The sequence below is a fragment of the Saimiri boliviensis genome, assembly GCF_048565385.1.
Source record: "Saimiri boliviensis isolate mSaiBol1 chromosome 16 unlocalized genomic scaffold, mSaiBol1.pri SUPER_16_unloc_2, whole genome shotgun sequence".
Classification (NCBI taxonomy): Eukaryota; Metazoa; Chordata; class Mammalia; order Primates; family Cebidae; genus Saimiri; species Saimiri boliviensis.
This window is the reverse complement of record NW_027412500.1, coordinates 1-15,481: the sequence shown is the minus strand read 5'-3', so window position 1 is coordinate 15,481 and position 15,481 is coordinate 1. Positions and strand designations below refer to the sequence as shown.

At 46.8% G+C, this 15,481-nt stretch overlaps 1 non-coding gene across 1 annotated transcript; it reads right to left on the bottom strand.

Moving 5' to 3' along the window:
• Nucleotides 1-1,507: 1,507 nt before the first annotated feature.
• Nucleotides 1,508-1,581, bottom strand: TRNAN-GUU (transfer RNA asparagine (anticodon GUU)). The gene has a single exon. It is a non-coding gene; the product is annotated as a tRNA-Asp (tRNA).
• Nucleotides 1,582-15,481: the final 13,900 nt, after the last annotated feature.

The window sequence follows — 15,481 nt, the reverse complement described above, 5'->3', positions numbered from 1 at the left end:
TGAGGCTGCAGTGAGCCGTGATCATGCTCCACTATGACTGTGCCACTGCACGGCTGCCTTGGCAACGGCGCAAGACCTTGTCTCAAAAATCAAATGAAATGTCTTAGAAGTTTACCTATCCATCCTGTGCCACAGAATATCTGTGTGTAATGTCCTCCATGTCCTTCTGTTGTATCATCCCAAATGAAGCCACCTAGCCCCTTATTAGAATATCCTGGGCACATGGCCAAGGGTGGTGGCTCACACCTGAAATCCCAGCAGTTTGGGAGACCAAGGCAGATGTATCTGTTGAGCCCAGGAGTTAGAGACCAACATGGGCAACAAAGCGAGACCCTATCTCTACCAAAAAAAAAAAAAAAAAAAAAAAAAAAAAAAGAAGGTGCTCGTGCATGCCAGTAGATCCAGCTACTGTGGAGGCTGAGGTGTGAGGATCGCTGGAGCCCAGGGGTGGAGGTTGCAGTGAGCTGAGATCACACCACTGCACTCCACACTGGGTGACAGAGTGACACCTACTCTAAAAAAAGATGGGGAGGGATAAGAAAGTTTGTTGTGCCAGCAAGTAAATGAAGAAAGGGACAGTATTAGAGTTGAGAAATAAACTGGAATATGATTTGGTACCCCTCCCTCAGAAGATAAATTTGTTAAATTTGCTGAAGTTACAGGCGTTATACAAGGCCCGATGCAGTGGCTCATGCCAGTAAATCCTGGCACTTTGTGAGGCCTCGGAGCTGCTTGAGCCCAGTATAACCCACACAGACGAAAGTGTGCTCGTATTAACTTCGATTAAGATTAGGAGACCAGCCTGTGCCACATGGTGAAATCTCTTCTCTACAAAACACACAAAAATCAGCAGACCATGATGGCCCACGACTGTAGTCCCAGCTACTGGGAAGGCTGAGCGATGGAAGGATCGCTTGAGCCTGGGAAGTCGAGGCTGCAGTGACATGTGATGGGGCCACTGCACTCTAGCCTGAGAGACAGAATGAGACCCTGCCACGAAAACTAAAAATTAAAATTAAAAAGCCTGTAATATGGCAGTGGCACATCCAGTCCTCTACACTATAGGAATATTAGTAGCCAAAGAGATGCATGCTAGAATGATCACTGCAGGATTCTTGGAAATCCTAAAACCACGAGGCCAACCTCATTTCCAACACATTTTGAAAAGGGTTAAATAAATCAGGCACAAACTGAGGGGGGAAATGCTGTTTTCAAAAATTGGTGGAGAGGATTATGGTGATGATGAATGATTCTACTGGTCACATTATGTAAATCCAGGCACATCCTGGGGATAGGACACCTCTCTAAGCTTCCTGTTAAAAATGAAAAACATTGAGGCTGGTCTATAACCCATCCAAGCCTATGAGGGGCAGCATGAGGATTTTATCGCACCAGAGGGACTCATTTGGTCTCTGTTTCTTGTACGCAGGCACAAGACAACCTGACATTTCAGGTGATGCTCTGTCAGAATTGATCTATACATGAACGCTTTAAAAGTCAGAGGAGGCGTCCCTGGGTGGGCTCGAACCACCAACCTTTCAGTTGACAGCCGGACGCGCTAACCGATTGCGCCACAGAGACAGGTGCTGCCGGCTCCCCCGAGTGCGATGGGTTCGGCCACTCACCAAAGGTCCCGCATCCCTTCCACACTAAGGGCTGCCTGGGCAGGACGGCTAGCGAGGCTTGGAGAGATCGGAGCAGCGAGTCCGCTGGTGCCTTAGGACACCCACGCGTTGGGAGATTCTGAAGTCAGAGGACAGCGGAATGGCCTTCGCCGGTCCTGCCCCGCCGCTGCTTCACGAGCCCCCGGAAACGCCCCGTCCGCGACCCGGGCGGAGGCACCTGGGGGTGGAAGGGACGCTGAGCGCCCGGCCGGCTGCCGGGATGGCTCTTCCCTTTCTCTGCCCCGACTTCACCCAGTGAGGGACCCTCTGCCCACCCTGCGCAGTCGCTTCCGCTGCCGTCTCCCGATCCTGTGTCCCGCACGGGGCCCCGCCGGGGCAGGGATGGGGTGAGGGTCGCTCGTGGGTCCCCTGGCGGGGCGCAGGGTCCTGCACTCAGCAGGGCGCACGACTAGGACTTGCCCAATGACTTCATCGTCGCCTTTAGCTTTTAGCCCTTTGAAGAGCCTTGAGAATGGCAATCATGAGAGATTTTTCATGGAAATTCCGTTTACAAAGCGTTTATTCAGGTTGATTTCTCGGCGCTCCGCGGGGTGAGCAAAGGGCAGGGCCTCCAGGGCACCTTCTGCGCGGTGGAGCCGAGGGCGCAGCTGGGCTGGGGTCGGGTCCGGGGACCGGACAAGCGGGGAAAGGGAAAAGCGGGGAAAGAAGCCGGGGAGCGGTGGACCAGACATCCAGACCGCCTAAAAGGCTCGTGCAGAGGCGCTGGCGGTGAGGTTTAATTTTTTTATTGCAGCAGAATGGGGAGGAATTGAGGGGAAAACGGAGGTAGAACTTGGAAGAGCCCAAATGCGAGAACCTGTAGCTCCCCAAGAATAAGATCTTCCGGAAGAACTAGCCTGAAAACTAGGCGTCTGGTAACCCTGAAATCCATGCAGGAATAGCATCTCCTGACCCTCTGCGTTCCTTTAGGCAAAAGGACTTCCTTCCACTGTTTGTTCGATTGTCCGTGTTTGTTAAATAAAGCGTTTTCCATTATGTTTGAAATTGCGTTGGTTCTATTACTTTAGGATTACAAACGATGCTGCCGTCATCAATCTTGTTCACTTTCACTGGCCACCGGTGTGTTTCTATAGGGAGAGGCCCGGAGAGCAGTGGTTCCAGCAGAGTGAGCACATGGCTTTTATATCAGTCCATTGTCTTTCCTTTTTTGGCTTATTAGCTGTAATTCTTTCTTTTGTTGTGTCAGTGATGGCTTTCTGGTTTCTAGACTACACCTTGATCAGGCTGCCATCAGGTGACATTGTACCTCCCCTTCTGGCCTTTGTGCTAGTGTCATGTAATTTGATTTTAGACATGTTATAAACCCCGACATGGAAGTACCCACATAGAGGTTTTCAGTCATCTGTATTTCTTTGTGGAGGTCCAGCTTTCTCTCTGGTATCCTTATCTGAGGCCTAGACGACTCCTTTAACATTTCTTGTAGTGTGGGTCAGTGAATGCTTTCACGTATTTGCATGTCTTTATTTTTATTTGCGTTTTTGTTTTCGTTTAAGAGCAGAAATTTAACAGGTGAAAGAAAGAGAAAAGCTCCCCCGTGCAGAAGAAGGGTCCCAAATGGGTTTCCCTATTTGTATTTTTTTTTAGATGGAGTTTTGCTCCATCGTCCAGGCTCAGGTGCAGTGGCATGACCTCAGCTCGCTGCAACCTCCATCTCCTGGGTTCAAGTGATTCTCATGCTTAAGCCTCCTGAGTAGCTGAGATTATAGGTACGTGCCACAACACCTGGCTAATTTTTGTATTTTTAGTAGAGGCAAGGCTTTGCCATGTTGGCCAGCTGGTCTCTGACTCCCTGACCTCAAGTGATCCCCTTGCTTCCCAAAGTGCTGGGATTACAGGCCTGAGTCACCGCGCCTGGCCTCATTTTGTGTATGTCTTTGAATGTCCTTACTTCAGTCACAATTTTGAAAGAGTTTTCACTGTGGCATAGAATTCCACAATAACTTTCTTTCTCTTTCACTACTTTAGGATGTCGCCACTTTGACATCTTGTCATCGATGTGCTGTCATTTCTGTTTTTGTAAAACTGGCATAAAGGAGGCTTCCTAAACTTGTTATGTAATTTGTGGAATGTGTATTTAAATTTAAAACTTTTTTCTTTATTATACTTTGAGTTCGGGGATACACGTGCAGAATGTGCAGGTTTATTACATGAACCTATACATGTGCTATGGTGGTTTGCTGCAGCCATCAACCCAAATCTACATTAGGTGTTTGTCCTAATGCTATCTCTCCCCTTGCCCCCCAGCCGCCAGCAGGCCCTGGTGTGTGATGTTCCCCTCCCTGTGTTTACGTGTCCTCATTTTTCAACTTGCACTTATGACTGAGAACATGCAGTGTTTGGTTTTCTGTTCTTGTGTTAATTTGCTGAGAATGATAGTTTCCACCTTCATCCATTCCCCACAAAGGACATGAACTCGTCCTTTTTTATGGCTGCATAGTATTCCATGGTGTACATGGGCCACGTTTTCATTATCTATTCTATCATTGATGGGCATTTGGGTTGGTTCCAAGTCTTTGCTATTGAAGAGTGCTGCAATAAACATATGTGCGCATGTGTCTTTATTGTAGAATGATGTATGATCCTTTGGGCTTATACCCAGTTAATGGGATTGCTGGGTCAAATGGTATTTCTGGTTCTAGATCCTTGAGAAATTACCACACTGTCTTCCACAATTGTTGAACTAAATTTAAAATATTAAAATGGGCTGGGTGAGGTGGCTCACATTTATAATCTGGACACTTTGAGAGGGGGAGACTGGAGGATTCATTGAGGCCCAGAGTTGGAGAGCAGCCAGGACAAGACAGCAAGATACACACACACTCTCTCTCTCTCTCTCTCTCTCTCTCTCTCTGTCTCTCCCTCTCCATATCTATATCTATATCTATCTATCTATATGTATCTGTGTGTGTATATAGATGTGTAGATGTCGTGGACCGTCCGGACGGGTAGGCACGTCTGCCCGGGGGTCTCTTGACCTGCAAGAAGGTCCCAATACCTAGAAGAGGGAGTGCGCCTGAGAAAATAATAAAGACAGAGAGAGAGAAAGCGAGGCGTCTGGAGGGCTGATAGGCTGTGCCTAAACAGCAAATTTTATTTTTCAAAGGCCAGGAATAAGTACACTTTCTTGGCTCTGGTTTACGTCATAGTAAGAGGAATGTAAATGTATGCCTCACATGGCCTATACAATAGAGAAGTCAAATACACAATGGTTGCAAGACGAAATGTAAATGTATACCTTACATGGCCTATACAATTGAAAAGTCAGATACACAATCAGTGGTTGTAAAAAGTAACAGAATTTCCTGTGATCACAAAGCTTGTTTGCATCCAGACATTATTTCTCCTGGCTGCAGGTATCTCCGGTTTGATCTTGTTTTAGAACTGAGATGTGAAAAGGTTTTCTGGTTTTGCTCATCAGAATATCTCTTAACCGGATTCTCCTTTGTCTACTCCTAACTCAACTTAACTCAACTTCCCCATTCAGGAATCTCTGAGTCAGGAATCAAAGCCATCCCTTATGGTGGCATTTGCTTTGCATATATATCGACAGTTAAACCATTAGGCAGTCAGGTAAGTAAAGAAAAGGTTAAAACTTATTCTTAAAGAGAGAGTCATAAAAAGGTTAAAAGCAGGAACTGGTTGCTGGTAGGGGGTTACTCGGTCTAGCAGCAACGCATAGTTTTAGGCCCAAACGATATTGTGGTTGATATTAGAAACTGATCATTCATCTTTCTTCCTATATTTCCGGATAGCTCGACTGCCTCCAGTAGGAAACTGTGTTTGGGATCAAACTCACCGTATAGTGAGACTCACGCCTTTTAGGGGTCTCACACGGGAATGTTCCCCACAGGCAAATATACCAATGACACAGAAGAGAGAATTCAGAAATGGACCCACACGTATAGATACACTTGGCTTATGACAAAGATTACACTACGGAACAGAGGGGAAGGGATGAATTTTTCCACAAATGATATTGGGTCAACTAGCTATCCATGTGGAAAAAATGAAACATAACCCCTCCCTCACAACACACTCAAACATCAGGTGGATTGGAGATCTAAATGTGAAAAGTAAAACTAGAAAATTCTTATGACATAAGGCTAGAGAGTTTTAAAAAAATTTTTTAAAAAGAAATATTCTACAAGATAACACTAGAGACTATCTTCATGAGTGGGAGTAGGCAGGTATTCCTTAAATGAGACATAGAAGCACTAACTATAAAGGAAAATGTTGATAAATTGGACTACTTTATTGAATAGGAGCTTCAACTCATGAAAAGACATTATAAAGGCTTCAGTTCATTAAAATACATTATAAAGACTTCAATTCATAAAAAGATACTACTAGGCCGGGCGCGGTGGCTCAAGCCTGTAATCCCAGCACTTTGGGAGGCCAAGGCGGGTGGATCACGAGGTCGAGAGATCAAGACCATCCTGGTCAACATGGTGAAACCCCGTCTCTACTAAAAATACTAAAAATTAGCTGGGCATGGTGGCGCGTGCCTGTAATCCCAGCTACTCAGGAGGCTGAGGCAGGAGAATTGCTTGAACCCAGGAGGCGGAGGTTGCGGTGAGCCGAGATCGCGCCATTGCACTCCAGCCTGGGTAACAAGAGCGAAACTCCGTCTCAAAAAAAAAAAAAGATACTATTAAGACAGTAATAAAGTCAGCCACAGAGTGGAAAAAGATTGCTAAACATTTAATCAATAAAGAACTTGTCCTAGCCTGGTCAACAAATTGAGACCCCATCTCTACAAAAAATAAAAAAATTAACTGGGCATTGTGGCATGTGCCTGTGGTCCCAGCTACACGGAAGGCTGAGGCAGAAAACTTGCATAATTCCAGGAGGTTGAGGCTGCAGTGAGCCAGACTTGAACCACTGCACTCCAGCCTGGGCAACAGCAGGAGACCCTGTCTCAAAAAAATAAATAAATAAAGTCTTGCATCTGGAACACAGTATTTCCACAAATCAATACCAAAAAAAAAAAAAAAAAAAAGGCAGAAAAGAAAAATGAGCAAACTACTTGTACAGTAGATTCCATCTCAATGAAAAAAAAAGAAAAAGAAATCTAGAGATACTAGTTAGTGATTGCTGTATCACAAATTGCCCCTACACTTGGTGGGCCATTTACGTGAATTGTTGAAACAATTAACATTTATTATCTGACGGTTTTTGGTGGTTGAGGATCTGGGGGCAGCTTTGTTTGTTCAACATAGGGTCACTCGTGAATAATTATTCATTTTCAGGCCTCTATTTTTTTGTATGTTTTTTTAAAAACAGGCTCTCAGACTCACAGGTTGAATACAGTGGAGTGATCACAATTCACGGCAGCCTCAACCTCCCGGGCCCTAGCGATTCTCTGGCCTCAGCCTCCTGAGTAACTGGCACCAGAGTCCCCTGCCACCGTGCCCAGCTAATTTTTGGTTGCTTGGTTGTTTTTGTAGAGACGAGATCTCCCTATATTGCACAAGCTGATCTTGAACTTGTAGGCATTTGAGTCTCTCTTTAGACCCCCTACAATGAAACACCTGTCATCCAGAACTCAATTAACAAATCTCTTCTCGGCTGGGTGCGGTGGCTCATGTCTGTAACCCCAGCACGTTGGGAGGCTGAGGTGAGCGTATCACGACGTCAGGAGTTCAAGACCAGCCTGGTCAAGATGGTGAAACCCCATCTCCACTTAAAATACAAAAACAATAGCAGGATGGGTGGCAGGTGCCTGAATCGCAGCTACTTGGGAGGCTGAGGCAGAAAATCACTTGATCCCAGGAGGCAGAGGTTGCAGTGGGCTGAGATGGCGTCACTGCACTCCAGCCTGGGCAACAGAGCGAGACTCCATCTCAAATAAATAAATAAATAAATAATAAGAGAAACATACACAGGGGGTTGGTGAATGGTGCGGACCGGGGCCATCGCAGTCGGAGGCTATTTTTGGGGGGGGGGTGAGTAGCCTCCATGGAGTTATTTTGCGCCCACTCCTAGTGGCACCCGCTCAGGTCTGGCGGGTTGACTGTCCCCGGCGGGGACGCCACGGGCCCCGCCGCCTCCCTGGCCGCGACCCCGGATGGATGAGCGCCCCCCGCCCTCCCGCGCCGGCCCCGGGAGCTCCGGGCTTCGGGAGCCTCCTTCCCGCGCCGGTCCCTGCAGCGGCGCGTAGCCGCGGGCAGCGCCCCTCAGGGGGGACCGCGGAGCAAGACGGAAGAGAAGAGGCGAAAAGACCCCATCAGCAGTGACAACTCTGCCACCACTGACAGTCACGCGACATCTACATCCGCATCAATGATGCTCCAACCTGCCCAGCAGCCCCAAGTCGGGCTGGCCCCGACAGCACGAAAAGAAGCCCTCGGAGGTTTTCCGGACAGAAGTCATCACAGCCATGAGGATCCCGGACTCACACCAGCTCAGCCCGGATGACTCCTGCCTCCTGGCAGACCCATGGCGACAGGAATGGGAGAAAGGGGTGCAGGTGCCTGCCGGGGCAGAGGCCATCCCAGAGCCCCTGGTGAGGACCCTCCCTCCTCTGGAAGGCCCCCGTGCCCGGGCATCCCCAAGCAGCCCCACGCTCGGGGAGGGCTCCCGGCCGGATTGGCCAGGAGGCAGCCGCTAGGACCCGGACGAGATGGACGCCTACTGGCTGCAGCTCATCGACTCAGAACTGCAGGAGATGGAGAGGCCAGAGCTGGATGAGCTGACGCTGGAACGTGTGCAGGAGGAGCTGGAGACCCTGTGCCACCAGAATAGGGCCAGGGCCATCGAGACGCAGGAGGGGCTGGGCATCGAGTGTGATGAGGATGTCGTCTGCGACGTGTGCCGCTCTCCTGAGGGCGAGGATGGCCACGAGATGGGCTTCCGTGACAAGTGCAACGTCTGTGTGCATCAGGTGGGCAGATGCCCCAGTCACCCTCACCCGTGCCATGTTCACGCACGCTGCCTGGCAGACCCCCGCTTGGCTCTCCAGGGGAACCATGGGCAGAGGCCCTTAAGAAGGAAGGAGCAGGAAGGGAATGGGGAGCGTGCTTCCCGGGGCCATATGCACCCAGGGCCCCTTGGCATAGGCCTGCCAGCCAGCCTCAAGCCAGTGCCAATCGGCTGATCTTTCCGTCCTCTCCCATCGGCCTCCCTCAGACCCTCCCCACCTTGCACCCTTTCCCTGCCCCTGCTCCTCTGCTCCTCATGTCCTGAATTTACCAAAAGGCAGCCCACTGATGTCACCGAGAGCAAAGCTGCCTGGTTTCAAATCGTGGCTGTGCCCTTCACAAGCTGTGTAACTGTAGACAAGTTTCATAACCTCTCTAGGCCTGTGTTTTCTCAATTATGCATAAATAAGACTGGTTGCATGGATTAAAAAAATAATAATAAAATAAAATAAAATAAAAACTTCCCAGTGACGCTTCTCTTCTTTATTTATTTATTATTTTGAGTTTTATTTTTTATTTTATTATTTTTTTTCCAGGAGCACGTGCACTTTATTGAATCACTGTAGAAAAGTGTGTGAGGGTCAAGGGTTGATACGGGATGGGCTGGGGACAGGGCGAGCGATGGAATCTGGATACCAGTGAGACAGACAGGTCACCAGCAGAGCCCCTGGCCCGGGTGATTCCTCAGGATCTACTGATAGGCTTGCAGAATCAGGATTGGAATGATGATCATCAGAATGGTCATGATGATGCCCAAAATCAGGGCATCATCAGTTTAACTCTGTAAGTTGAATGCACACATTGACAACCATTCTGCTGGATAGCTCCGTTTTTGTTTTAGAGCCAGATATTTCTCTTTACATCCTGTACTCCCATCCACTCTGGAATGTCCAAAGGCAGCTTTTAGAAGAAATGTGTTTCTAACTCGCTGAATCGAAACATAGTTGCAACTTCCTAAAAGGAACCAACACACAGTGGATCAGTTTGTAAGAGGCAGGTCTTCTGTGTTTTAAATGCATTCTTACTGCTACCTCTTATATGCCAGTATAGGGCTGGAAATGACTGTTGCTACATTCTACAAAGAAAGGGTTTCTGAACTAGTGAAATACAAATCAGTTTAACTTTGTAAGTTGAACGCACACATTGACACCCATTCTGCTGGATAGCTCCGTTTTTGTTTTAGAGTCAGATATTTCTCATTACAGCCTGTACTCCCATCCACTCTGGAATGTCCAAACGCACCTTTTAGAAGAAACATGTTTCTAACACGCTGAATCTAAACATAGATGCAACTTCCTAAAAGGAACCAAGGCACAGCAGATCAGTTTATAGGAAGCGGGTCTTCTGTGTTTTAAACGCATTCTTACTGTTAACTCTAATATGCCAGTATAGGGCTGGAAATGACTGTTTCTACATTCTCCAAAGAAAGGGTTTCTGAACTGCTGCAAACACACATCAGTTTAACTCTGTAACTTGAATGCAAACATTGACAACCATTCTGCTAGATAGCTCCGTTTTTCTTTTAGAGCCAGATATCTCTCATTATAGCCTGTACTCCCATTCACTCTGGAATGTCCAAACGCAGCTTTTAGAAGAAACGTGTTTCTGACTCGCTGAATCTAAACATAGATGCGACTTCCTAAAAGGATCCAACACACAGCAGATCAGGTTCTAAGAAACGGGTCTTGCACTTCTCGGTCCCTCCAGAAGTCAGGTCTCGGCCTGTGCTGACCTAGCAGTCCTCAGGATTGAGTCTCCAGGAGGCAGAATCTCCACTCTCAGAAAACACCAGCAACATCGAGGGTCACTGGGGTCCTGCTGCCAGGACAGCCAGGAAATGCCTCAACATCTGCTCTGCTGGGACGAGTCTGCTCTGAATCCCAGGGCAGGTCTCAGCCCCAGTCAGGAGCTCAGCCTTCCAAAGCTTCCCTGGGCTCCAGCAAGTGGAGGAGGTCGATGATGACATGGACCTAGGACAACAGACTCAGTGCTGAGGACACAGTGTTCAAGACCACGGGCAAGGAAGCCCTCAATTTTTCTGCACTGTCAGGGCTGGGGCCGTCCCCCACTCCAGCCAGGCTGCGCCTCTGATGAGTTCTTCCACCCCAACCCAGGGTACAAGGCCTGACAGGCCTGAGAATGCCGTTGCCTCTTTTCTCCGCCTCTCCATGACTCGGCCATGGGCTGCTTTGCTGCAGACAGCACAATCGTTCTACGTTGAAATCAGTGTTATGGAAATAGGCTTCATATGAAACCATATGTGTCTATATTAAAAGCACAGCTTGTGAGAAATCACTAATATGTAGAAATGGATAAACAGATGTGTGTGTGTGTGACTGTGTGTGTAGGTGTGTGTGCGTGTGTGTGTGTGGAGAGAGAGACAGAGAGGGAAAGTCTCTTTTTTTTTTTTCTTTTATAAGAAAAAGAATAGGGGGCCAGGCGTGGTGGCTCAAGCCTGTAATCCCAGCACTTTGGGAGGCCAAGGCGGGTGGATCATAAGGTCAAAAGATCGAGACCATCCTGGTCAACATGGTGAAACCCCGTCTCTACTAAAAATGCAAAAAATTAGCTGGGCATGGTAGCATGTGCCTGTAATCCCAGCTACTCAGGAGGCTGAGGCAGGAGAATTGCCTGAACCCAGGAGGCAGAGGTTGTGGTGAGCCGAGATCGCGCCATTGCACTCCAGCCTGGGTAACAAGAGTGAAACTCCGTCTCAAAAAAAAAAAAAAAAAAAAAAAAAGAAAGAAAGAAAAAGAATAAAGAAGACGAAGAAAGAGAAAGAGGAAGAGGGAGAGAGGATGGGGGTATTGCTTTATTGCCCGAGCTAGAATGCAGTCTAAATACGGGCATGCCTATAATTGTCCTTAATAATGGAGACATGAAAGAAAATGAGGGAAGAGAATAACAAACAAGGAGCCAACCAACATTTCGTTTAAACTTCTAAGTTGATATGATGTGGTATTGATGAGAGTGTATATTTCGTATATTTAAAGTGGAGAGTTCTATAAATGTTAATTACATTTACTTGTTCCAGATCTGAGTTCAAGTCCTGGATATCGTTGTTAATTTTCTGTCTCACTGATCTGTCTAATATTAATGTTGAAGTCTCCGACTATTATCATGTGGGAGTCTAAGTCTCTTTATAAGTCTTGTATGTCTGCGTATTCCTGTATTGGGTGCGTATATATTTAGGATCTTTAGCTCTTCTTGTTGTTGCATTGATCCTTTTATCATTATATAATGTCCTTCTTTGCGTCTTTTGATCTTTGTTGCTTAAGTGTAACTTCTGCTTTTTATTTATTTACTTCAGCTCTCTGTTTGGTTGGTAAATCTTTCTCCATGCCTTGTTTTGAGTCTTTGTGCATTCTTGAATGTGAGATGGGTCTGGATGCAGCATACTGTTGGGTTTTAGTTTTTTATTCAAATTGCCTGTCTGTCTTTGGATTGGGGGTTTTAGTCAATTTAAATTTAGAATTAATAATAATATATGTGAGTTTAATACTGCCATTTAATATTAGCTGGCTCTTTTGCCCATTAGTTGATGTAAATTCTTCATTATATTGATGCTCTTTTTGATAATTTTTTTAGAAAGGCTGATACTGTTTGTTCCTTTCTATGCGTAGTGGTTCTTTCAGAAGCTCTTGTAAAGCAGGCCTGGTGGTGATGAAATCTCTGAGTGCTTGCTTATTCACAAAAAACTTTATTTTTCTTTCACTTGTGAAGCGTCGTTTGGCTGGATGTGAAATTCTGGGTTGAAAGTTCTTTTCTTTAAGGATGTTGAATATTGGTCCCCACTCTTTTCTGGCTTGTAGGGTTTCTGCTGAGAGTGGGTAACCTGACCTTTCTCTCTGGCTGCCCTTAGTATTTTCTCCTTCATTTCAGCCCTGGTGAATCTGACGATTATGTGCCTTGGAGTTGCTCTTCTTGAGGAATATCTCTGTGGTGTTCTCTGTATTACCTGGAGTTGAATATTATCCTGCTTACTAGGCTGGGAAAATTTTCCTGAATAATGTCTTGAAGCGTATTTTCCAGCTTGGATTCATTCTCTTCGTCACATTCAGGTACACCTATCAAGCGTAGATTAGGTCTTTTCACGTAGTCCCATATTTCTTGGAGACTTTGCTCGTTCCTTTTTATCCTTTTTTCTCTAATCTTCTCTTCTTTTTTTTCTTTTCTTTTTTTTTTTTTTTTTGAGGCGGAGTTTTCGCTCTCGTTACCCAGGCTGGAGTGCAATGGCGCGATCTCGGCTCACCGCAACCTCCGCCTCCTGGGTTGAGGCAATTCTCCTGCCTCAGCCTCCTCACTAGCTGGGATTACAGGCACGTGCCACCATGCACAGCTTATTTTTTTGTATTTTTAGTAGAGACGGGGTTTCACCATGTTGACCAGGATGGTCTCGATATCTCGACCTCGTGATCCACCCGCCTCGGCCTCCCAAAGTGCTGGGATTACAGACTTGAGCCACCACGCCCGCCTTGTCTTCTTGTTTTATTTCATCGAGTTGGTCTTTGACCTCTGATATCCTTTCTTCTGCTTGATCAATTCGGCTGTTAAAACTTGTGCATACTTCACGTAGTTCTCCTACTGTGTTTTTCAGCTCCATCAATTCACTTATATTCCTCTCTAAATTGTGTATTCTTGTTAACATTTCGTCAAATCTTTTTTCTAAGTTCTTAGTTGCTTTAGATTGGGTTAAAACAAGTTCTTTTAATTCACAGAAGTTTCTCATTATCCACATTTTGAAGCCTGCTTCTGTAATTGGAACACACTCGTTCTCCATCAAGCCTTGTTCCGTCGCTGATGAGGAACTGTGATCCCCCCGCCGAGGGAGAAGCGTTCTGATCTTGGGCATTCTCAGCCTTTTTTGGCTGTTTTCCTCCCTTCGTTATAAATTTATCCATCTGTGGTCTTTGTATTCACCGTCTTTGTAATTGGGTTTCTGAGTGGACGTCCAACTTACCGATTCTCAGCGCTGAAATCTGAGCAACCCACTGCGCCCACCAAATCAGCGGCGTTAAGATCGACGGTGCGTTTCCGACTCTGCACCAAGAACCGTCGCTCCGAGGCGCCAGCAAAACCGCCTCGCCGGTCACAAGAATCGCGCTGGCGACCGTGGGGCTCCTCCGCCGGGAATCTCCTGGTGCGTGAGCAACAAGAATTCACGTGAAGGTGTGGCGTCCTCTCGTTCTTTGCGCTTACACTGGGAGCTACAATCCCGAGCTGCTAGTGATCAGCCATCTTGGATCTGTCTCCCTACTGCTGACTCTTATATGCCAGTATAGGGCTGGAAAGTACCCGCCTCACCTCCGAACTTGCACCCACCATATTCATCTGTCCCAGAGGTGTCGTTTAACTCTGTAAGTCGAATGCACACACTGACAACCATTCTGCTAGATAGCTCCTTTTTTGTTTCAGCGCTAGATATTTCTCATTACAGCCTGTACTCCCATCCACTCTGGAATGTCCAAACCCAGCTTTTAGAAGAACTGTGTTACTAACTCGTGAATCTAAACATAGATGCAACTTCCTAAAAGGAACCAACACACAGCAGATTAGTTTGTAAGAAGCAGGTCTTCTGTGTTTTAAACGCGTTCGTACTGCTAACAATTATATGCCACTATAAGGCTGGAAATGACTGATTCTACATTCTCCAAAGAAAGGGTTTCTGAACTGCTGAAATACAAATCCGTTTAACTCTAAGTTGAATGCACACATTGACACCCATTCTGCTGGATAGCTCCGTTTTTGTTTTAGAGTCAGATATTTCTCTTTACTTCCTGTACTCCCGTCCACTCTGGAATGTCCAAAGGCAGCTTTTAGAACAAATGTGTTTCTAACTCGCTGAATCTAAACATAGTTGCAACTTCCTAAAAGGATCCAACACACAGCAGATCAGTTTGTAAGAAGCGGGTCTTCTGTGTTTTAAATGCATTCGTACTGCTAACTCTTATATGCCACTCTAGGGCTGGAAATGACTGTTTCTACATTCTCCAAAGAAAGGGTTTCTGAACTGCTGAAATACAAATGAGTTTAACTCTGTAAGTTGAATGCACACATTGACAACCATTCTGCTGGATAGCTCCGTTTTTGTTTTAGAGCTAGATATTTCTCATTACAGCCTGTACTGCCATCCACTCTGGAATGTCCAAAGGAAGCTTTTAGAAGAAACGTGTTTCTAACTCACTGATTCTAAACATAGATACAACTTCCTAAAAGGAACCAACACACAGTAGGTCAGTTTGTACAAAGCAGGTCTTCTGTGTTTTAAACGCATTCTTTTTTTTTTTTTGAGATGGAGTTTCGCTCTCGTTACCCAGGCTGGAGTGCAGTGGTGCCATCTCGGCTCACCGCAACCTCCGCCTCCTGGGTTCAGGCAATTCTCCTGCCTCAGCCTCCTGAGTAGCTGGCATGACAGGCACGTGCCACCATGCCCAGCTAATTTTTTGTATTTTTAGTAGAGACGGGGTTTCACCTTGTTTACCAGGATGGTCTCGATCTCTTGACCTCCTGATCCATCTGCCTCGGCCTCCCAAAGTGCCGGGATTACAGGCTTGAGCCACCACGCCCAGCCTTAAACGCATTCTTAATGCTAATTCTTATATGCCCGGCGTCGAATCCCACCCCGTCCTTGAAAAACTGAAGGCTGCTCACCGCTATTACCCTAAAGAGTTTGACTGGAATCTGAAAAGCGGGCGTGCGTTCATCATCACGAGCTACTCCGAGGACATCCACCGCTCCATCAAGTACTCCATCCGGTGCACACGGAGCACGGTAACACGCGCCTGGACGGCGCCTTCCGCTGCATGAGCAGCAAGGGGCCCGTCTACCTGCTCTTCAGCGTCAACGGGAGCGGGCATTTTTGTGGGGTGGCCGAGA